Source organism: Polypterus senegalus, chromosome 13 (genome assembly GCF_016835505.1).
Source record: "Polypterus senegalus isolate Bchr_013 chromosome 13, ASM1683550v1, whole genome shotgun sequence".
NCBI lineage: Eukaryota > Metazoa > Chordata > Cladistia > Polypteriformes > Polypteridae > Polypterus > Polypterus senegalus.
The window spans coordinates 71425997-71450205 of record NC_053166.1 but is presented as its reverse complement, the minus strand read 5'-3'; the positions used below and the strand labels follow the sequence as shown (position 1 = coordinate 71450205).

At 39.3% G+C, this 24209-nt stretch overlaps 1 protein-coding gene across 1 annotated transcript in view; it reads left to right on the top strand.

The window, feature by feature from the left end:
• fgd1 (FYVE, RhoGEF and PH domain containing 1) overlaps positions 1–24209 on the top strand; it is a 193117-nt gene that overhangs the window by 1979 nt on the left and 166929 nt on the right. The window lies entirely within an intron of this gene.

Here is a 24209-nt window from a genome sequence, read left to right as displayed (position 1 = left end):
GCGCAAACTTTGCACTCCCGGGCGAGTGCGATGCACGTGCCTCCGTGCTGCTCTCATTGTGCGCCAGGCTGTACTGAGGTGCGCGGCGGCTCGACGTCCCAGAGAGGCAGCCCACTTTACGAGCCACGTGCTGCGGGCACCTACAAGCCCTGACAGTTCACTGTTTACCTGGAAGCCTTTGGGGTGATTCGGATGGTTTTCATGTACGTGCCGAGCACTTGGGTATGTGTTGATGATACATGTTTAATGCAGAGTATATATATGTGTGGCGCAGCTGTTAGCTCAACGGGAACTGCAGCCACGTCACAGTATATGTAGAGTTTGCTCAAGGTTAGTTCACCTTCACCGCCTTTGAAATGATACACAGTTAAGGTTAAACTGACACTGAAAATGAGCCTAGTGTGTCCTGCACATCATGACGGGATGGAGTGACATTCTGTACTGTGCTGGACTCAATCTGGTGCCAGTGTCTTCTACCATTGGCTTTTGCAGAACTGAAGTATATATGTATAATTATATATAATTAATTTATATACTGTATGCATGTATGGTTATGCATATGTTTGTGCATTTTTATGCAAAGTGGGTTTACTTGTAGAAAGTTTTCAGACCCCATTACTATTTATGAATTTTGCTCTGTTGCAGCCTTGTGTTAAAATCATGTTCATTGGGGTTTTGTTGGAGTCTGTCCCAATTAGCATAGGGCACAAAGCAGTAACAAACCCTGAACAGGGTGAACTTTCATACACACACCCAGGCCAATATCCTACATTAGATGCTTGTAAGTAATGTGATGATTTTCCACATGAGGTAGAAGTACATAATAAACAAGAATATCTGTGACATATATTTGAAATATTATAATGTGTGCTTTAATATAAATGTTTAAAGTCTAAATATTCTTGATTGCAAACAAAAATTTGTCATTTTTCACCCAGTGATAGCATTCCATATTGGGCTAAATTCCTAGTAAAGAAGCAAACAAGATATTCATAATCACTGACCTTGAAATAATCTAAAATGATACCCCACATGCTTATGTTTGAAAATTGTCATTTTTAACATTCTGGAAGTGTCTCTGAGAGGTCTCGGACCACCAGTAAAGAATCAAATATCAAAAATTATATTCATGTTAAGCAACCTCAAAATAGCATAAAATGACCCTCCATATGTCTATATTACCAATCCCCATATTTTTTCAAGATTTGTGCAAAAGAGTAACTTTGACCCCTCTTATCCTATTAGGGATCAACCCATAGGGTTGGCTGATGCACAAATACTTTCTGACCATTTTTGCAGAAGACATGTATTGGGTTACTCTTAATTATAAAGGTGTAATTTCCCATAGAAAAATTGTCCAATTGTGGTCTAAAATTGAGTGGTCTTCAGTTCTAGAGGGCCAAAAATAGTGACAAGTTTTACTCTGCTGGCCTAGCTGTCTTTCTTAAGGGTGGGGGTGATGTGTATTGAACCTAGTTTTGTTAAACTTGACTTGCTTGTATGGAATGTTATGTTATGTTTTAATAAAATCATCCATCCATTCATTCTCCAACCCGCTATATACTAACTACAGGGTCTCGGGGGTCTGCTGGAGCTAATCCCAGGGCACAAGGCAGGAAACAAACCCCGAGCAGGGCGCCAGCCCACTGCAGGGCACACACACACACACTAGGGACAATTTAGAATCACCAATTCACCTAACCTGTATGTCTTTGGACTGCGGGAGGAAACCCACGCAGACACGGCGAGAACATGCAAACTCCATGCAGGGAGGACCCGGGAAGCAAACCCTTGTCTCCTAACTGCGAGGCAGCAGCGCTACCCACTGCGCCACCGTGCCATCCCTTAATAAAATCAATAAAATGCAAAAAAAAAACAATTAGATATTAAGATGCATCAAATGGTATATCATATGTGGGGGTTTCTCATAACGGTGACCAATGACAGCGGACTAAAAGAACTGTGATTTCAAAGCATTCATAAGTAATTCTTGTGGACACAATATCACATTGACACAAGTGTTCAGACCATTCCCTCAACTCAGTTCATTTCAAATCAATTCAATTTTATTGTCTCAAGAAGAAAATTTGGTTAGTCAGCAGGTTTTACAGAGAGGCCACAGTTTAACATGAAAACACATCACAAAGAATATAGCGTGGCCTCCAAACCTGACATAGACAGACACCAGGCACAAGTTCCAATGGGGAAACGCTCCCCTTTTGTTCTCACAGTGGTACAGTACAATAAAGCACAAATGACCACAGTACTTTCTTCTTTCTCTTGTTTGTCTCCACTCCTCCACCGACTGTGGCTCGCAGAGTAGTGGCAGCAGGCTCCTTTTAAGCACTCCAGGTGGCCCACTAGCATGTTCCAGAATTACTCCCAGGTATGGCAGAAGCCCGACAAAGCAGGGCTCTGCAGCTCCCCCTGGCAGCACCCATGGAACCCAACTGGGCAGCAGAGAACTCCAAATACCAGCATGCCCAGCGGGATCCATGGTGCCACAGCAACCCACCCTACCCTCTAGCATTCTGGGGAAGATAATGCCCTGAGCACGCTCTCTCCCCCAGTTCTTCCATCCAGCTGGCATCCAGGCTGGGCATTACACCTGGCCGTCCATGACAGCAGACAACAAACATGACCTTAGGAAAAATAAACAAAATTTAGCAGTGATCACTTATGCTGAGACATTAGATCAAATATATTTCACATATAAATTAAACATTTAGGCTTTCCTAATGATTGATGTAAACGATACCTGTTTATCACATCATTTAAGCTTGTGAATGTTTATTAAAGTTGAACTTGTTTAGAAGATTAATAACAATTGGGCTGAAAGAGTATTTGAACTGGTTACTTTTCATCCTTGGAGCCTTGAACCTGTGACCTGACAGCAACAACTGGAATTGAGAATGTGGTGCTTGAGTCCTATCTGACTGAATACTTCCTGCTTTCCATAATATTTGCTTATTAAACAGGCCTGTCAGATTGGACTGTTGACGCCTTGTTATTTTTTTGCTCCATTTTACAATTTGATTTATTATGCTTTTGTTGATGACATTAAGATTTCCAAACCAGGCCAGCAGAATATAAGAAAAGACAGATTAATTTCAAGTTTCATACAAGAGTGACCATGACTCACAAAAAATACAAAAACCCAAAAAACTCAGTAGTTAGTTGAAGCACATTTGGCAGGGATTATGGCCTGGAGTCTTCTTGGGTCTGATGCAACATGATTCACACACATGGATTTGGGGATTTTCTGCCAGTTCTCTTTGCAGATCCTCTTAAGTCCTGTCAGTTTCGATGGAGACTGTCAGTGGCAGATTGTTTCAGGTCTCTCCAGAAATTTTTGATTTGGTTCAAATCTGGACTGTGGTTGAGTTATTCAAAGACATTTTTCAGATTTGTCCCTCACTCCTGTGTCATCTTTCCTTTGTGCTTAGGGTCATTGTCCTACTGGAAGGTGAAACAGAGGCCCAGAGCAATGTGGAGAAGATTTTAATTCAGGGTAACTCTGTAATTTGCTCCGTTAAGCTTCCTCTCAACCCTTTCTAGTCACCCATTCTCTGCAGCTGAAAAACAAACCTGGAGCATTACGCTGCCACCAGCATGGTTCACTGTTGGAATGGTATTGCACGGGTGATGAGTGGTGCCTTTTTCCTCCAGACATGACACTAATCTTGGTTTTGTTAGACCAGAGAATCTTGTTTATCAAAGTCTGAGATTTCTTTAGGTACCTTGCAAACTCCAAGGAGGCTATCATGTCTCTTCTATAGAGAAGAGGTTTCTGTCTGATCACTTTGCCATTAAGCTCCGATCAGTGAAATGTCGCAGTGATGGTTATTCTTCTGGTTATTCCTCCCAGCTCCACACAGGTCCTCTGAAGCTCAGCTAGAGCAACCATTGGCTTCTTCGTCATGTCTATTTCCTTGGCCCTTTTCCCATGTTTACTCAGTTTGACTAGGTGGCCAGCCTTAGGAAGAGTTGTGGTTGCTGAAACTTCTTCTAAGTAAGAGTTATGAAGACAACTGTGTTCTTAGGAACCTTCTGAGCTTCAGGAATATTTTGTAGCCTTCCTTGGATCTGTGCCTTGAAACAGTCCTATCTCTAAGCCCTACAAGCAACATGTTTGACCTCATGGCTCCATTTTTATTCTTATACACATTGTGAGCTTTGGGACCTTCTTTAGACAGGTGTGTGCCTTTACTAATCATGTCTAATCAATTGAATTGACCACAGGTGGATTCCAGACAAGGTGTACAGTAGAATCATCTCAATGGTGATCAATAAAACTGGATACACCAGAGCCAAATTTCTAGTCTCATAGAAAAGAGTTGGAATATGTCTTTGTCCAAGTGATATTTCAGCTTTTTATTTTTAATATATTGTCAAACAGAATCCTGTTTTTGTTTTGTCGTTCTTCAGTATTGAGTGTTGTTTGTTGTGAGGAAAAATGCATTTTAATGATTTAGCCCATGACATCAACATAGAAAAAAATGAAGGGATCTGGAGACTTTTAGACTCCATTGTAAACATACAATATATATATCATTAGTCCTGTCATTTAATTAGAATACATATTGTCAAATATTTATTTGCATGGCTTGCTGTGATTAATACAATTTTGTCACATTTAAACTTTTTTTTTTCACTTTTAAAGGTTTCAGTTAAAAAATGCAAAATTTGATTATGAGAAATGGCAAATGTCAGGCTAGGATTTGGTCAAATTAGGGTCTCAAACTCTGGAGAGCAGACGTTTTATATTGTAACCAGTTCCAAAACTCGAATATACTTTTTGCTGTTATTTGCCCTTTCTGATTAATTAGATAGAGTACCTCCGATTTTTGTCAGCAACCTTGAATGTTCCAAACAGTAGTTCTTGTATTTTAGTGTGACCCTCCTACACATATTCTTATTGCAGTAATAAGTTTTAGTGCTTAGGTTACACAGGCTTTCTGCTTTTTTATTTCTGGCGAGTTGATTCTGGGTTGTTAATTGTTTTTTTCTAAACCATTTAAAATCATCTTAAAACCACAAATATTAAAGGTAACAGTACTGCAAGTATGTAACTTAACCCATTTTCACCTGTGTATGTTTTTCTTGAAGTGTCTATTGGATTGCTATGCCTAATGCGTGTTACATGTATTTTTTTATATGATGAGTATGTGGGTTGTTTTAGAAGGCAGCATGGTGTAGTGGCTAAGAGACTGGAGTCAGTCACTCAGTTAAAAGGCTGCTGCTTTAATCTCCCCAGTTATTTACTGGGTGACCCTGAGCAAGTCACTCAGCCTGCCTGTGTGACACATGTAAAAAAATAAAAGTATATTAAAGTCTGTGGTGTGGTGTGGATGTTACTTGTAAACTATATTAGTATGGTGCTTTCTGTATAAATGTTTATGTAAAAATATAAGTTGTTGGAGTATGGGTTTGCGTGTATATGTGCATGTTTTTTTACATTTCCTATAATGAATAAACCTACCCTGCGTATAACACCAGGCCATTACAGGACACAATGAACACATTCACACTCACTTGCTCAGTTTGAGCCAATTTTAAACCATCAGACAGCCTAATGGCATGTATGGTTTTTCCAAAAAATATTTTATGCCTTAATAGAATGTAATATTTCTTAGTTGATTACAATAACAAAATGGTGTTGGCTAGTTTCAGGTATTGGAATATTAGTTGTTCATTCTTTTTTGCATTGGGTATTATTTGTATTATTGACTTGAACTATGTCCTGTTTGATTTAGAAACAAAATCAAATTTGAATACAGCGCCACCGCAAATCATGTTCATTAAAGGTGCACCAATCATTTGACCACCGATGGGCCCTTTTCACACTCTACCTTTTTTTTTTCCGGGAGGAGTCAATGGGTAAACTCTCTCCTGGTTAACCTAAACCTTGATAGAATTACAAATGAAGATCTTCTGCAGTATTCCTGTGTGTTCAAATTCTAAACATAACCAACCTTGCCTGAGTTTTACCAGCTTTCCCACTGACAAAACATCTCTCTATTACAATAAAAAAATCCTGGGACAAGACAAGACTTTTTAGCGTGGGACGAGATGTGACTCTTTCAGAGAGATACTTTTCATGTCCTGCGAGACAACACTTTGTACCAAGAGATTTAACCATGCCCAGGGCCAGAAATAAAAGACAAAGTAGAACATCATAAAGAATTCAAAAACGTTGGCGCGATACACATGCAGAGCAGGTTAGAGATAATGAAAGTGCTAAAATTCGAAAGTCTCAAAAAAATGACAGTAAAGATCGCATTAGTGCAAACAAACGGAAATTATTACTTGGTGAAATAACGGAACACCGAAAAGAGATCGAATATATTGTTCGGATTTAAACTTTAAGTTGGAGACTTGTAGATTGTCTAATTCTTGTTGCCATCAGGGAAAAGTAGTGTTTCTTCCAAATGAAGAGGTGTATCTGCGAGAATTAAAAGATTTGTTGTTTGTTGAAAGTGAAATCCACATACTTGAGCAGCAGAGATGTGAAGTGGTTGGCACGTAGCACAGACCTTGGTGTTGGCGAGCGAAGCAAGTATTAAAGATAATAGAACCCTACAATCAAAAGAGATAAAATTCCAGATTTTCTATACACCATTGTAGCACTCATGTTTGTAGCCAGCACTTTAAACATGTGGATACATAAAGTTTACACACTATCTTAAGATTGATGCTGTACCTTTCTGCTCGGAACAACTTTTGTGTTGTACTGACACAGGAATCGGCTTTTGAAAGGGCAAATGCTTGTCTTGGAGTGAACATGTGAGGTCTTGTGCTCACAGAAACAAGCACAGTAGTAGGTGCCTATCACACCTCCTGTGTTTTGCTTGGTTGATTCACGTATATACATATACACATCCCATCACATCTTCTCCCTTTTTTAGAAATACCCTTGAAACATAACATACTTAAAAGTAATTTCTAAAAGTTTAGGACATAACAAGGTCTTCTTTCCTTTGTGGAGTCATAAACATTTAGCGCAAAACAACTATTCATAATATTGCATAGGAGGTTTGATTACCCTACTCCTGGAAGTGGTCTTCTCTCAAACTCTTTCAAAATCCTGTGGGGATTTACCAACACTCAGGGTAGGCAAAAAGCTTACCGATGATGTTGATGTAGCAGGTGAGCCAAGATCCTGTTGTGGTTGAGATAGGCTATCATCATCCGGTCTGCCGTTTGTTGCCATCACTAGTACTGATTGAAGGTGACGTCGGTCACGGTGCAGTATCAACTCATTAGCTGTTTGTACCAAATTTGAATGTGGCTCGTCAGTTGGGCTTATGACAGTAACTGGTGTTTGCCAGCCCTTTCCTCCATACAATTTAAGAAGTGTGTTCCCTCCTAGTAGCAAAACTGGGATTGTGCATGCAGAATGTCTTTTATAAAAAAAAACAAAAAAATGTATAGGCTGCTTTTGCCTTACTGCCTATCTCAGCTTTCCTTTTAAAAGAAAAGGTGTGTGGTTGCAGTTTTTTGTCCATAACTGGAACCCTTGTCCATATTTTCCTTCCCAGTATCAACAGGGCAGGATTTGCCCCAGTAGCTCTATCACCATAGTGCCTCCTGAGTGGAACACGACTATCCAAGGGTATCTGCTCCTAGTCAGTATATACACCTTAATGTAACTGCAATGTTATTAAACTTTTTTTTCTGACTAACAATAGGAACTGTATGTTTAAATTCTGTATGCCTGCATGTTTCATGTCAGGAACTTTAATAATTTACTTACAGCAAACATGAAAAACCATTTGAAAACAGTGCAATGATAAATGGTCGCCAGGCAAACATAGATAAATATGGTTATTTTATTAGATTACAACTAAGCTACCATGTTTATTCTCTACTGCATATACTGACAATGATTAAAATGGAGCAAGCTAACATTAAATATATAAAAAAAATGACACTGTTATCATACTGACATAAGAAAGTTAACAAATGTACCTTAGTAAGTATAGAACAATTCCACCACTGAAATTTTATTGTCTTTGTCAAGTCTTGATGCTTTTGCTATATAGCGCTTTTCAACAATATTTCTTACATTGCAATAATCGATCAGTAGAAGTGGCATTAGAGAAGCAGAATTCACAGCATCCATTGCTGGCAAACTAACAGGAAGTAGATTACTTGCTGATACGTCACTTCTGAATTTTGTAACAAGGGCTGATCGGAATCAGACAGTGTTCAGGCTTCTTACATGACTTGCCAATTCAACTGGATATGACATTTTGCATTGGCAGGTCTTTGGAGGTGTCAAATGCATTTACATTCACTTCATAGTAAAGAAATCCTCTCCATATTTGCAATATAAGCATTCCTGTGCTGCTGCTTACTGTGGTGGGATTGCAAGTGAGATGGACAATGTGGAAACCTACATCTGGTGGAGCTAGGGCTTTAGTCAAATTTCATTTAGCATGTTTTCTATATTCATTTGTAGGTCTATAATAGGATATTAGTTCATCAACATATTCAAGGTGTTTACATATCTTCTGGTTGGGTTTCTGTTCTTTTATAATAAATATACTTTTATATAATATAGGTGTGGATTGTTGCAGAGAATTTCTCACAAAACATTGAGCTTGTTCTATCTGACTCAAAGAGTTTAACTCAACCATGGACTGAAGGCAAAATCAGGATGGTAATACACACAGGCCTTTTATACATGCAGATTACCCAAGGAATTCACTGGTAACTTACCAGGTGGAGTGAATGTGTGAACACAGTTGAGTTAAGAACCCAGTGAAGCCAACACAGTGGTTTCCAGATCAGGACTTAATATAATCTCAGTAGTCTGGCATTATGTATGGACACTGGTGGAAAATAGCTGGTTAAAGCATGTAAAACCCAATGACATCTATACATATGGCATGTTGGCATTCATGCACATGGACCAGTCAGAAGTGGCTAGCTTGGACTTTGGCTGACAATTAAATGTAAAGTGCAGTGGAAGTGTATTTGTTTATTAAAGGTATGAATTTGAAAAAGTGTTAGGAAGTGGGACAGGTTCTGCTGTATGACATCTACACCCCATCTAAGTCAAGGGGCAAATTATAGAGACTGGTTACCATCAAACCCAGCCATGCACTGTTTACCTGTAGATGCTGTTTTCTTGGATTGTACTTGGATTGAAAAGTCATCTTTCCATTGTAGTGTACATACAGCAGTATACAATATTTACTGTATATTTCAATATTGCCATAATTATCCAAAATATGTTTTACATGTCAAGTATTTTTGTCTGTATTGCGTCCTTGCCAATGGAAGCTCAAAAATCATCATTTTTACCTGAGCGACATCCATGGCCAGATTATGTCTGTGCATCCCTTCCACCAGCTCTCCAACAGAGCGTGTTTTCAGCACATTTGGAATGCTGTATCCTGCCACAGAACATCCTAAAGCCAGAGGCAGCAGTTAGGCTAATGAAGCTAGCATGTCAATAAAAATAACCTTGTTGTTTGCTATTTGAGGGTAATATGCTGGAACTCATTTATTGTTTACAATCAATTTCATTTATTCTATTTAATTCCTGTTTTAGTTGACTGATCAGACAGCAATAAAGGTGTTTCTGTGAATGTCTTGTTACTTGTTTACATTCAGGCATCTTTTTTTTACAGTAATTGCAAAAAGGTCTTCAAAGATTTTTATTTACTTTTAATTATTTCATGTTCAGTTTTATATTCATATTAATAAGCCTTTTGTTTTTTTCTGGGTTCAAAATAAAAAATGAACATCAGGAAATCAATTTGATATTTTTAAATATTGAATGTTATTCAAGAAAGTCTGTGATAACATTTTTGGCCTACTGGCCATCCCTAAACTACACCTTGTGCAGCTGTTGAGACCAGCATCCATCTTCTGGCCCTTGCTGCTTTTTGTTTGGTTCCATTGTTTTTTATTTTATCACCTAAAGTGTTCTTTGCGTATACTGTAGAAGGTATTTCTATGGTTCAAATACAATTGTACAAAATAATTAAAAATAATTATTGAATCATTAACTGATTGAACACACTATTCAATTATTTGTGCACACTAACATATCTTATTTTGGACAGAAAGAATCTTCATACCCAATACCCCTGATAAAACTAATATTTGAACACTACCAAGCCAGGAAATTGCCAGGTTGCTTAGAAATCAATCTCGCTAAGTTACTGGGAAGTTCAACCCAGAAATTTACAGAGGAGTACAGTATAGTAAAGTATAGTAAAAGAGGCCACAGATACCCTGCACTGGATGACTTTCTGGGGACAGCTAGGAGAGTGGAATCACATCCAGTAGGTCTCGAGGTACTGAATAATCTATCACATGACACCTTGCCAGAGCCAGGTTTGGATTAGCTGATCTTTCTGGAAAAAAATAATGTTTTTGAATTAGCTAAAAGCACATTTTTTATAATTTTAGTATTAAAATATATTTCTAATAGAAATAAAAACCTTTGGGACTTTTTGGTCTAAGGGCTTTACTCTAATTTAATCCAAATTGCAGTTAATCAATTTTTTTCAAAACATTACTTAAATTTTGGTTTCTACCTTTTTCGGAAGTGTTATTTTTAGGATACTAGCGGGCTTCACCCCTGATCGAGTACTGTCTTTGTGGAGTTTCCATGATCTCCCATCTTCATTTAAGTTTTGGGGACAGTTCAAGAATAAGGTCGGTTTGTTAGGTGACTCTATTTTGGCCTGGTGTAATAGGTTGTGGCAGAACACATGGGTATGCCATGTGATGAACTGGACTGCCATCCAAGGCTGATTCATGTTTTGTTCTTGTTGCGTTTGTTCTTCTGCTTCCAATTGATTTACTATATTGAAAAGGTATGGTCAGCAAATGGATGGAAGTACACAAATGGTACATATGATGATAACTACAGACCTCAAGCCACTTTCCAACAAGGGTACAAGGGTGCAGATTTAGTAATCGTAAGCTGGCTTGTAGTCTTAGTGTAAGCAAGGCAAGGGCCTGCAAATACTTTTTTTTTTGTGTTCTTTATTTCGCCTTATACAATTTTTTGTATTAGGAATTTGTTAGTCTTTGCATACCCCTCGAGGTCAAAGCGCAGGGTCAGCCATTGTACTGCGCCCCTGGAGCAATTACAGGTTAAGGGTTTTGCTTAAGGGCGAACCAAGTTTTAGACATCCTACATCGTGAAAGTACCTTAGCAGCTGGATACAAAATTGTGTTAGCATAGAAATAAGATGAAAATATTTTCTCACATAATTCAATTTCATTGTTTAGATCTTTTAAACATTTCAAAGTAATTTAGCATTATTTCCTTAAAGTGTAATACATTTTCTACTTAAAATAGACCCTGGTTGCAGTCATTGTTACTTTTCTATGATTTTTTTCCCTTACATTTTTTCAGTATGTGTGATTTCTGTCTGTCCATTCATTCTAATTAAAATATTGTCACAGTAAGTTGTTGTAGCCCTTCAGAATGGCCCATGACATACATAAATCATTTTTAGCTCTTGGTCAAGGTTATTGGACAGTGTTTCAGATGTATGGCATTCCAAAAGAGGTGCTCTGCTGTTCTGATAAATAATCTGCGGTGGTATACCTTATATGGATAGAATTGTTCTGTCTTTTTCTCTTCAAAGTGATTAATTGCTGAAACGCAGTTGTAAGTGATAAGTTAGAAAAAAAAACAACTTGGCATCTGAGAAGTTCAGCTTCTTTTGACCCCCCCACTCCACCCCCACCCCAAGATAGCACATTCCTCTGTTGGACGCATGTGGCTTTAAAAGATGCCCTGGGTCAAGATTAAGGTCTTGAACCTGAATGTGCTGAGCTTCAGTTGAACAATCATCTGGAGCTAATTCTTTACAGCCTAGAAGAAGTTTGACCTATTTACGATAGTATACTATTAATAGACCATGTATAAGAAGGAATTCAATTAATACAAACTCTATTCTGGTCTGAAGTGAGGTAGCTTGGTGCTTAGCAGAACCTAAAGCGTGTCATTGGCGCTGATAAGTCATATAGTAAGGTGATTAATATGTGTGTTTTTGCAGTGTAATAAAGAGATGATAATCTGTGGAAAGACAGGAAGATTCAGATGCACTTAATCTGTCTGTGTACAATGCCTGCCAGTTTTAGTATTAATCAAGACTGGATTTCTGTAGTTCTTGAAATATTCATGTATTTCTAATGTATCTTTATCTTTTATCATCCATTCATATATTGAAGTTGTTTTTTCATTAGTGATGAGGACTGATAGCCTACTGTGTAGCAACTGGCACAAGGCAGCAGCCTACCATCAGGCCCGCCGCCAGAACTATTTGGGCCGCAGACAACTGGGCACGTGTGGGCCCCTCTGCCTTCCCCCGGGTCCCCACATGTCAAAACCTTTAAATACGTATACAACAAAAATAAAGCGTGAAGGGGCCCCCTTCCGTTAGGGCCCCGGACCAGAGTCCCATTTCTCACCGCCTAGCAGCGGGCCTGCTACCATGAATACCAGTTCATTACTGGATTAACTCACGTACACAGCCACATTCACTCACTCATAGTCAACTTAGAGTTGACAGTCAGACTATCAGCAGATCTTTGGAAAAGCATCAGTCAACCATAGTCAGTGGAGGACTCCCAGATGAATATGAGAGAACATGCAAACTCTGTGTAGAAATTACCAGAACTGGTGATCAGCTTGCGTCTGTCTGTAAACTCCGTTAAGGTAATGCTGTCTTGGACATCATTATAAAATATAGCAGTGGACATAATACTTCTGGTAGATTATATATATTCCACATACAAACTGAACCAACAACAAGACTTGATTAATTGTGATGCAAAGTTCATCCCATAATTCAAGCCTGTTTATGTTTCTTAAAGTTGGAACTTATTTAGAAGATTAATAGCAGTTGGGATGAAGGAGTAACTGGTGGCTCTTTATCATTGGAGCCTTGAACCTGTGACCTGATGGCAACAAGTGGAATTGAGAATGTGGTGCTTGAGTCCTGTCTGACAGAATATGCTTTGCTTTCCATAGTATTTGCTTATTAAACAGGTCTGTCAGATTGAACTGTTGGGACCTTGTTATTTTACTGCCCCATGGACACCTTAAGAAAATAGCTTTTGGCTGTCTAGCAAAGCAGAACAAGAAATTAGTTACGAGGTCCACTATCCAGGAAGGAGAATCTGGAATAATGCCACAACAAGTATTATGTGTGTTTATTCATTTGCAGAATCCGGGTAAAATGATACCATGTTAAACTAAATAGAATCAAGACGGGTTGCACTGTGTGTCCCTCAAACACCCAATGGTTTAGTTAATGGTGATCATGCGGCACAATGTGATCAGTTTTGATCTTGTTTCAGAGAAGCACAATGGTCCAAACAAAAGAGCACCAAGTAAGAGCTGTTAATTATTTATTATTTTCATCACTGAATCTGTTTATGGCTTTGATCTGGGGGTTTGTGGGTCAGGCTTGAGAGTAATTTGATGGAGGTCCGTGTAACTTCATTAGAAGGAAAGCATAATCTGTGTTATGAGTCTTTACACTGACATCAATTATTGAAGACTGATCATAGTCATAATTTATAGCGTACATGTTAGTATTAAATAATATCTGTGTGGGTCCTTTAGAGAAGACAGGAGTTTGAGTTGGTAGGGGGCTTTTCATTGTGTTCTTACATTCATTCACTTTTGTGTAAAAGCCTCTATAATGGACTATTTAAACTGTGTGTGACACCATAGTAGACACAGAAGGGTTACTTGTTGGTTTCTTATCCAGATAATTTATAATTATAAAAAAAGTTGTCAAGGGGAGGGAGACATATCCTTCTGGTGTCAAAAAACATTTTCAAAATTTAAGTTTGGAGGAATTTACATCTCAGTCTTATCCAGGCTTTGGAGGCTGATGTTTTACTAGTTCAGAATCTCCTCCAAGTTGTCTTTTTGTATTTTTGGAGTCTGTTTCAGTTCAGAACTTGGAGAATATTGCTTTGTTTATTTTAAAACTGTTTGTTAGCCTCAAGGGAACCAATTTGTTCCTAATTTTCTGGTATGATTCAGTGAGATCCCATGGGCTGATGGTTTTATTGTTTTAGAATTTTATCCTTTATTAGGACTTATTGCCTTATTTATGTTTCATCAGCTTTTTGGATTTGCAGCAACTGGTCATGCATCTGAGTGTTCTAAATGTTTAGTGTATGTGGGAATAAGGTTTCAGTATGAGTGGCTGCAAACTTAGTTTTACTAAAACATGAAGCTTAATCAAATGTTCTCAGCCTGCCACAGCTCTGATAATTAATATGATTTCCAAATGATATACAAGAATTAACTTCTGTTATAATTCATGTTAAGTGAGCAAAAAAAAAATTAGTATTTGATCTGTAACTAATATTAGATTTGGTTAACACACATATACTGTATCTGTAGTTGAAATTCAAATCTGCTTTAGTTAGGAATATGTATGTTCACTAAAGCCCTTATGTTTCTCTTTCTCTGTGTTAGATAGATAGATAGATAGATAGATAGATAGATAGATAGATAGATAGATAGATAGATAGATAGATAGATAGATAGATACTTTATTAATCTCAAGGGGAAATTCACATAATCCAGCAGCAGTATACTGATACAAAGAAACAATATTAAATTAAATAGTAATAAAAATGAAAAAAATGAAAATAAAATTAATGTTAGCATTTACTCCCCCGGGTGGAATTAAAGAGTCGCATAGTGTGGGGGAGGAACGATCTCCTCAGTCTGTCAGTGGAGCAGGACAGTGACAAAAGTCTGTCACTGAAGCTACTCCTCTGTCTGGAGATGACACTGTTAAGTGGATGCAGTGGATTCTTCATGATTGACAGGAGTTTGCTTAGTGCCCGTCGCTCTGCCACAGATGTTAAACTGTCCAACTTTAATCCTACAATAGAGCCTGCCTTCTTAACAAGTTTGTCCAGGCGTGAGGCGTCTTTCATCTTTATGCTGCCACCCCAGCACACCACCGCGTAGAAGAGGGCACTCGCCACAACCGTCTGGTAGAACATCTGCAGCATCTTACTGCAGATGTTGAAGGATGCCAACCTTCTCAGAAAGTATAGTCTGCTCTGACCTTTCTTACATAGAGCATCAGTATTGGCAGTCCAGTCCAATTTGTCATCCAGCTGCACTCCCAGATATTTAAAGGTCTGCACCCTCTGCACACAGTCACCTCTGATGATCACAGGGTCCATGAGGGGCCTGGGCCTCCTAAAATCCACCACCAGCTCCTTGGTCTTGCTGGTGTTAAGGTGTAAGTGGTTTGAGTTGCACCATTTAACAAAGTCTTTGATTAACTTTCTGTACTCCTCCTCCTGCCCACTCCTGACGCAGCCCACAGTAGCAGTGTCATCAGCGAACTTTTGCACGTGGCAGGACTCCGAGTCATATTGGAAGTCTGATGTATATAGATTGAACAGGACCGGAGAAAGTACAGTCCCCTGCGGCGCCCCTGTATTGCTGCACACAATGTCAGACCCGCAGTTCCCAAGGCGCACATATTGAGGTCTGTCTGTAAGATAGTCCACAATCCATGCCACCAGGTGTGAGTCTACTCCCATCTCAGTCAGCTTGTCTCTAAGGAGCAGAGGTTGGATGGTGTTGAAGGCGCTAGAGAAGTCCAAAAACATAATTCTTACAGCACCACTGCCTCTGTCCAGGTGGGAGAGGGATCGGTGAAGCATATAGATGATGGCATCCTCCGCTCCCACCTTCTCCTGGTATGCGAAGTGCAGAGGGTCGAGGGCGTGGTGGACCTGTGGCCTCAGGTGGTGACGCAGCAGCCGCTCCATGGTCTTCATCAGATGTGACGTCAGAGCAACAGGCCGGAAGTCATTAAGCTCACTAGGACGTGATACCTTTGGGACAGGAGTGATACAAGATGTTTTCCAAAGCCTTGGAACTCTCCTCTGTTCCAGGCTCAGGTTGAAGATGCGCTGTAGAGGACACCCCAGTTCCAACGCACAGGCCTTCAGCAATCGTGGCGATACACCATCTGGACCCGCTGCTTTGCTGGCACAAAGTCTTTTCAGCTCTCTGCTCACCTGGGCTGCTGTAATTGTGGGTGGGGATGTCTCACCATGTGTTTCTTGTTGCCTTTGTTTATCAGGCATTTTGTTCATCTTGTGGATGTCAGATGACATTGCACCTGGGCATGGATGTCGAATATCAGACGTTTTTGTAATTTTTTATATATATTGTGAACAGTAGAGGTTCCCACAGAATTCCCAAACACCAGACACACAAGACCTAACACCACTCTGATACTAAAATAAATGACTTTTAATTCACTCAGCTCAGTATAGTTACAATTACAGCCAATATACAGACTTCTAAGTTCTCTGTTCTTCTCTTCTGTCTCTCCTTCTCACCACCAATGAGTGTCACCCTCTGCCTCCAGACTCTCACTCATCCATGTGTTGTACTGGGCACCTTTTATGCTGGACCCAGGAGCACTTCTGGTGACATGGCCATTTGGAAGTACTTCTGGTTCATAAGAAAGTAAGGGTGGTCTTCCCCTGGCAGTGCCCTCTTTCTCTGCCAGGGACCCCTAGAAGGCTACACTCCTGGACTCCAACTCCCATGCAGCTCTGTGGGCGTCCAAACTGGAATTCTATATGAGGAACACTGCCACCTATTATAGTGGGGGATTAATTGCTCCCTGCCGTCTTCGTTAACTGATTCTTAGCCTTCGGGCATTCAACTCAGGCCGGGAATCATAAGGCGTCCTGGTCAGGTATTGCCTGGACTTAGTCCATCCTTCCATTATGGCATCCCAGCTGGGTAAGAGATCCATCTCCGTCCTGGGTGGGACATCCATCTATCCTCTGGTGCATCTACTATATTTATGTATGTTATAGAGTACCTGTCAAATAATGCAAAGGTGTACGCACCTTTGCTTCCACTTGCAAGGATCGAACCTCTGACATTGTGTAACAGCGGCCGGTTCGCTTACTTGACAGGGTGTAGATCAGAGTGTTATATCCATAGAACTGAATCACAATCTGATTATTTGGGTGGTCACCTACCAGGTACACTTGGTAACACTTGTCGTTGGTTGGCCAGTGAGCAAACATCCGCCACGCCCTCTCAGTTGCGGAAAGCAGATCATAGGCATGTTATTGAGTACTTGTCAAATGTTACAGTATTGAGTAACATCAAGTAATACAAAGAGTACACGACACATGAGAGGGCATGGCAGATGTTTGCTGACTGGCTGACCAACCATAAGCGTTACCTGGTAGGTGACCACTCAAATAATCATATTGTGATTCAGACCTATGGAGATATATACTGTGAACACGACCCCAAGAGGGTGTGGCTGTTCCCCCGAAACCCCCTCTTAAACAGTGATACAATGGGAAACAAACACAGCTTTTCATCTCCTCTTTGTGGATCAGCTGCTAGCCTTATACTTGCTGCCATGCCACGTGTTCTGCATATCGCGTGCGGTTTCAAACATTTAAAAGACCGCACCGCGGCTGCCTTAGTGTCTCACTGCCTTGTCTCTCTTCCCCCAGACATCCTCTGCTTTATTCTTTATGCTCTATTATGCTGTATTCCAATAATGTTTCTGTCTCTTGAAAACCCCGAATGAGCCTGTGTAACTTTTTGACCCAAGCGTGACAATATATATAATCTCTAGTATATGAAAAAAGTTTTCTGTCGTGTCCGCGTTATTCAGCCTTGACCACTCCCCTCCACATCGCTTACCCAATCATTACTCCTACTGCGTACATCCTCTCTCTGCACCACTCCGTGACAATTTCAGTGCTAACTTGCCTTTCAGTGCAGTCGGTTATAATGGCAAGGCAGAAAAGCAAATTATCTGTTGAAGAATGTCGAATTTTAGATCGTAATAGAAAAAGAGCAGCATGAGCTGATTATAAACATCATAAGAAAGAAGACAAAAACAAAAAAGATCTCCATATAATAAAGATCAAGAAAAAAGTGAATCGTTCAATAAATGAAAAAGAGAAAAATATCCTGAGCAATATGCAAACAGAAAAGCAAAAAAGCAAGAGGATAATCACAAGTATAATATTGTTTTTGACAAGGCGTTAATGCAATTTATTTTTTATTTATTTTTACGTTTTATTACATTTTACTTTTTTACTTCTACTTTTTACTACAATTTATTATTCATTGGTATTTAAAATATACAGTTGTAGTGAAATACTCAACTAACTGATTTTCAGTCTATAATAACTAAGGACCGAACCGTCTTCCTCCCGTGCCCCACATACTCTTCTATATACCAACTCTTTAAATACAGTTGTTTTTTCTAACGGAAGAGCACTCTGATGCCCTTTGAGTGGCTCAGCCATGAGAAAGCAGGCATCCAGTGCCCAGCCCTGGGGGTTGGCAAGCAAAGCTCTAAGCACCTGAGAGGCTGTCTTTCACAATGGGGTGCCCGGATTGTAGAAATGTTGTGAATGTTGGGCTAATACCACTCTTCAGTTGTACTTGTACTGCTTTTATGAAAATGAAGAAAGCATTTAGTTTTGCAGTACTGAGCATCATGAGACTGAAAAATGATAACAGGACTCTTGCGGGCCATTCCTGGTGTGCCCATAGGCCATTGCCATTCAGCTTGATGAACTATGCCATTTAATTAATTTCAATTAATTTTTACGTGCAGGCACTGAGCGCTTTACTATATTATTGTTGCAATTATTGTTAAAGGAATTAAATAGTGAAACATTTACATACCTAAGTAAATTAAGTTAAACAGATGGGAAAATTAATCTCAGTAGTTAAAATAAGAAAATCATAGAAATACAAAACAGTTAAGATATGCTCAATTGACAACAGAGGATAAAAACAACAGTTAACAGCAGTGATAATCCCAAAGATGTGTGTTTGGTTAACTGGCAACTTTAGGTTAGCCTAGTATGACTGGGTGAGTGTAGGTATGTGAGGTGAGTGCCATGCAGTGGACTGCTAGGATATGAACTGTCTCTCCACGCAGCCATGTAACTGGACTAAGTGGGTTCACTGAATGGAGGAATTGATTAATAGTTTTTTTTTCTGTGTGAGTACTGGCAGAATGGCAAGCTTAATAACATCCTTTGACATAATTTTGATTTACAGATTGTGCATTTTGACATCAGCAGCAGGCGAGCAGCATTGAGTGAACTTTGCAGTAGGTAAAATTAATGGAAGTGTGTCTTACATGATAATTGACGTGTTTCTACATTTTTTGCACTGAATCTTTTTGAGCTTTGTTAAGAGAGCACCTTTCCTCCTATACACTAGAATCGATGGCTTTAGTCAAAATGAAAATAATTACAATATTGAGCAAACAGCTTATTATCTTTGAAGGACTGAATTACAGTAGTTACTTCATAGGTCCCTGCACAAATGTATATTTTGACATTTTATTTAAAATAATGTGAATTTGCTTTATTCAGTATATAGTTTAGTCATTTATATATTGTAGAATTGTGAGCACTAGTCATTAGTCCAGCGGAGCAGGAATTTACATTCACTCACTCACTTATTCATGTAGATTGGCCAGCCAACTAATGTTTAGTTTTTAGCTACTGTGCCAATGCGGTCCCTAGCTTGGATTAGCTGTGTTTCCTTTAAATGTCCTCCATCACCTCTAATTATTAGTGAAATGTTTACTCTGAAACGTGTTAAGCCATTATTGCTATTTGCTCTCCTTAGCTATACAGTAACCTACAGAGAGAAGTTCAGCATTAAATTTGAAGATAGAATAACAAAATTGTTAATGAAAATATATTTTTCTGTTATAGTCCTCTTGTTTTCTTGGTCTTGCACAAATTTATGCTTGCACTCCTCTCTGACTAAAAAAGGCAACATAGTCAAATAACAAAAACTCACAAGTAGTGACAGTAAGAAGGCAGTAGAAAATATCTGAGAAGTTTACTGTGTCAGCAAGAAATTGTTAATGTGCTTGTCAATGGCATTTTTCAATATCATTGGAGAGGATTAGTATGTTTGGATTTCATATTGTCATTATGCTGCTCATAAATGCTGCAGTACTTTGTATTATTGGAAGCAGTTTAGTGGAGTGAGGGATGTATTGCAGAGGGTAGCCCATTAGTCTGGAGTGAAAGGCAGTTATAAAAATGCTAGCACAAAAAGAGGTCAAAATTGCAAAGTCAAATACACATTTCTAAAGTTGTGTCCTGTATTTTAAGCAAAATAAAGAAAACCCCTTATGAAAATGTTTAGCAAGAAAAGGCCAACTACAGTATATCAGTGTGCTCTGGTTAAATGCCACAGAGTATTTTAGAGGCACTGGAAATCAATGCAGAATGCATTAGGTAATGCCACTGTTTTCCAAAATCCATCTATTACTGGACCTGATCAGTGCATTGGGCCCCAGCAGTAGCCAGGCCTGAATGGGACCAGAGTTCACACAAGGCTTGCACCTATGAAGGGCTCACATAACATTGCCAGCTAACTGGGAATAAAGCTGGAGTACCTGGAGAAAAAGCCAAATAGACTCAGAGAGAATGTGCACTGTGGTGGCCAACTCTGATCCTGGAGAACTGCAGTGGCTACAGGTTTTCATTCTAACCATGTTCTTAATTAGTCACTAGTTTTTACTACTAATTAACCTAATTGAATTTATTTGCTGTTTGTTTATTTGCTATTTAATACTCAGACTCTTTAAATCAGGGCTGAGCAACGCTGTTCTTGGAGGGCTGCAGTGGCTTCAGGTTTTTGTTCTAACCCAATTGCTTCATGAGAAATCATTCATTGCTGATAAAGTACTTACTGTACTGCTTGTGACATTTTTCAGATTCATTTTAGTTGTCGCGCATGTTCAGATTTTTGAATCTTTAATTGCTTATTTTAGTCTTAAACTGCTGTATTCATTGTTTTAATTGCTCCTTATTAGCAATAAGCTGCAAATGACAAAGGAACCAGCAGTTTTACTGTACATGTAGCTTGTTCCCATTTCCACTTGTTTGTATTCACCATTCACTTTTTTAGTTTAATTAAGTACTCAGAAGGACACTGAGGAGAAAGTGAAGAATTTAAAATTACTCATCCATTTTAGGCTTCAATTCACTTGGATGACACATGTATCTCTGATTTTAGAATAAACTAATGTAACATGGTAGAGTTAACACAATAATAAGCCATGACATTAAATAAGATCTGTTATTGGAGAGGACTGGCTTCTAATTAAGCAACTGGGTTGGAACAAAAACTTGCAACCACTGCGGCCCTTCAGGATCGGAGTTGGCCACCCCCTGCTCTACACAGTCAATGGCTGGACAAGGAGCTGGACCCTGGATCTCTACTCCCTTTGTTGCTGTAATTAATAAGGCTAAATTAGTGTACAGGCATTGCCCTTTTTTAAAAACACCTAAATGTGCATCTGCAGTTGTAGTATTGATCTTGTCTTGCATCTGAATATGCTCTGATGTGTCCTAATTGTGGAAATGGTCGGTGAAGAGTGTCATGCAGTTTTGATTTCTAAGTTGTTATGGCTGAATCAATTTGGGAAGACAGACTTTAATTTTCTAAATTTTGTCTTTTTTCTGTTGCCCATGTATTACTCTCTGCTTTATTTTACATTGTTTCTCCTTCATTTTTTTGCGCGTTCATGTGGCTTGGTTGATTCCCCTCAAATCGTTTACAAATGACATTACATTTTGAGTATTTTTACCACAGTAAAGGTCAGCCTGTCTGCCTTATTGTTGCACGGCAGATCAAATGCTTCTCTGTAGGAAATGTGTTCAGAATTGTACAATGCACTCCAATCCTTGGGTATTTCCTCAGTGCAGAGCTCCCACTGCTTGTTACAAAATACCCTCCACACCTCTCCCTTGAAAAAACAAAAACCTGGAGCCAGAAAAAATACAGTAATTGTTTTCCTGTGCTGCACACTTTCAAATGTAATATTGATGTAAGCATAAAAAATGCATCTGATGCAATACGGAGGACTTTATCCTGGATTGGATTTAGGGCAGCTATGCTAAGTTAAGTCTTACCAGAGCCACGTGACGGAGGTACTGGTGGAGGAAAGAGACGTAGATAAATCATTTTAGTCCTGTCTGGATAGATGACGGTGTGTATGTCAGCTGGTTTGGTTTGGATGAGGTTAAATCCCCAGTGCAGTGAAGTCATCAATCTCCATTGGCCCACGGTAAGATGGCAGAGAGATATTACCTCTGAATTGGGTTGTGATGGTATTTGTAGTGGTGGAAGGGGCAGTTTTGGAAGTAAAAAGAATAGCTGACTCCTCCCTGGTGAAATGATATCACAACACAACACTGGGGGGCATACAGCAGAAAAGGAACTGCAGTCCAGTTTCAGCCATGGATTTTGTAACAGGACTGAGAGCTTTGAGTGTTGCTCACTCACCCCTGGGAAGTGTAAACAACGCATTGAGCGAATCTGATGACAGATCAAAGCAGACAAAGTGTGGGGTAGCCCTGCCTGTATATTTGTGTGCTCAGCCATGAAATCCAGTTTAATAAGTTGGAGGGGGGCAGGAAGAAGGAAGTTGTGGTCTTGGTGATTCTGTTGGCAAGCCTTGCAATGCAAAGCTGGGCTTTGCTGTTCGAGTCAGAGATGTCAATTTTTTCTGTAGAGTATTCACAAAAGCTTGTCTTATACTGGCCATTCCTGCAGCCCAGCAGTGCAATCTGTCATTTAGATCAGAGAATAAGAGGAAATGCCTGGTCTGCAGTTCAGCCTTCTGAAGTTCTGCAGACACAAGCACTCTTTTAATCTGGTTGATTCGTCTTCAGTGTGAAAGCCTGCCTTGGGGATTGTATATTTACTTTAGTTTTAAAACTTATAATCATATAGGCAACACATGATGTATGCTACTGTCTACTATTGTAATAGTGTGCACAGAGCCACGGACACAATGGCTGCTCTTTATTTTCACTTTGATGGTCTTTGCAGGTCTCATGATGCTGCTTTTAAAGCATGGGTGTGATAAACCAGAGGGCCTGGCTAAGAGCTTCATTAGTCTGGCTTTTGTCTAGCCCACCTACATCTTTTTTCCCAGTTCAACTGTTGCTGGAATTTCTGTTGATGTACAAAATTGCAGTCTCACCCATCTGTGGTCTGGAGAACAAAGTGTGGCCTCCCATATAGTGTATGTTATGGCAGCCTTGGCACACCTTCACAAATTCCAGGCAGACAGTGAAGAGAAACCCTTCATGTTCTTGTTTTAACTCATAAGACAAATGAACTACTGTAGTCTGATTAAACAGACAGTGAATACAAGCTGAAGAATGCTGAAAAAAAAACATACAGAAATGCTTTTCTCTCATTGTACACTACCGGTCAAAAGTTTTAGAACACCTCAGATACTCCAGGTTTTCTTCAAATTTACTCAGTTGAAATGCAATGAATAACCTAAAATGGTAAAAAAAAAAGTGAGCAGTAAACTGACAGAGGTTTAAATTTAAGGTTTAGGTTAGCAAAAACTAAAAAAGGAAATATCAGAATATTACAAGTCAACCTTCTTCAGAGAACAACTAACAGTTTACAACCTTCAGATGTTCTGCAGCAATTAAAATAAATTAAGCCTCGCAAGTTGAAGCAAACAATTTGCACAGGTATCTCAGCTTCTGTTGATTACTTAAAACCCTCTGTCTGTCTTAAAGCAGAGTTGGAACAGACTGTGTTACTACACCCCAACATTCTTTTGTTTTCCCCATGAAAAAATACAGCTTTACACTGATCACTCTGGTGATGTAACTTTCCTAAGTGGTGCTTGTTTGTTGGCATGCCTTTCTTCCTTATTCTAATTCTAGCTTTTTGTATCCTGGAATTTGTCTTGCATGTTTATGAGCCTTCATGTCTGCCTGCTGCTCAGTTTCTCAATCTTAAGTCCCTTCAATGCTGTGCTTGATGCTCAGAAGATGTCACCAGTCTTTCTTTTCTTCTTATCATGGAGTTCTTCATCAGATTAGATTAGCAATAAACACACTTACAATAAACTCTTCTGTCCACCAATAAAGTGGCTATAAGGTTACTATGACCTAAAATTTTTTGAATTTACATAACATATCAGGCTATATTCAGGATTACTTCTTGCTTGTGTGTGTCTTGTCTGTATATTCTTCTCAGTCTTTGTCACTTAGTCATTATCTGTAATGTGCTTGACACTCAGCAGACGACACCGTACTTAGCCTTCTTCATTCTGTTATGGTGTAACTAGCGGGCTTTGCCCCCTGCTTACTTCACTTGCCAA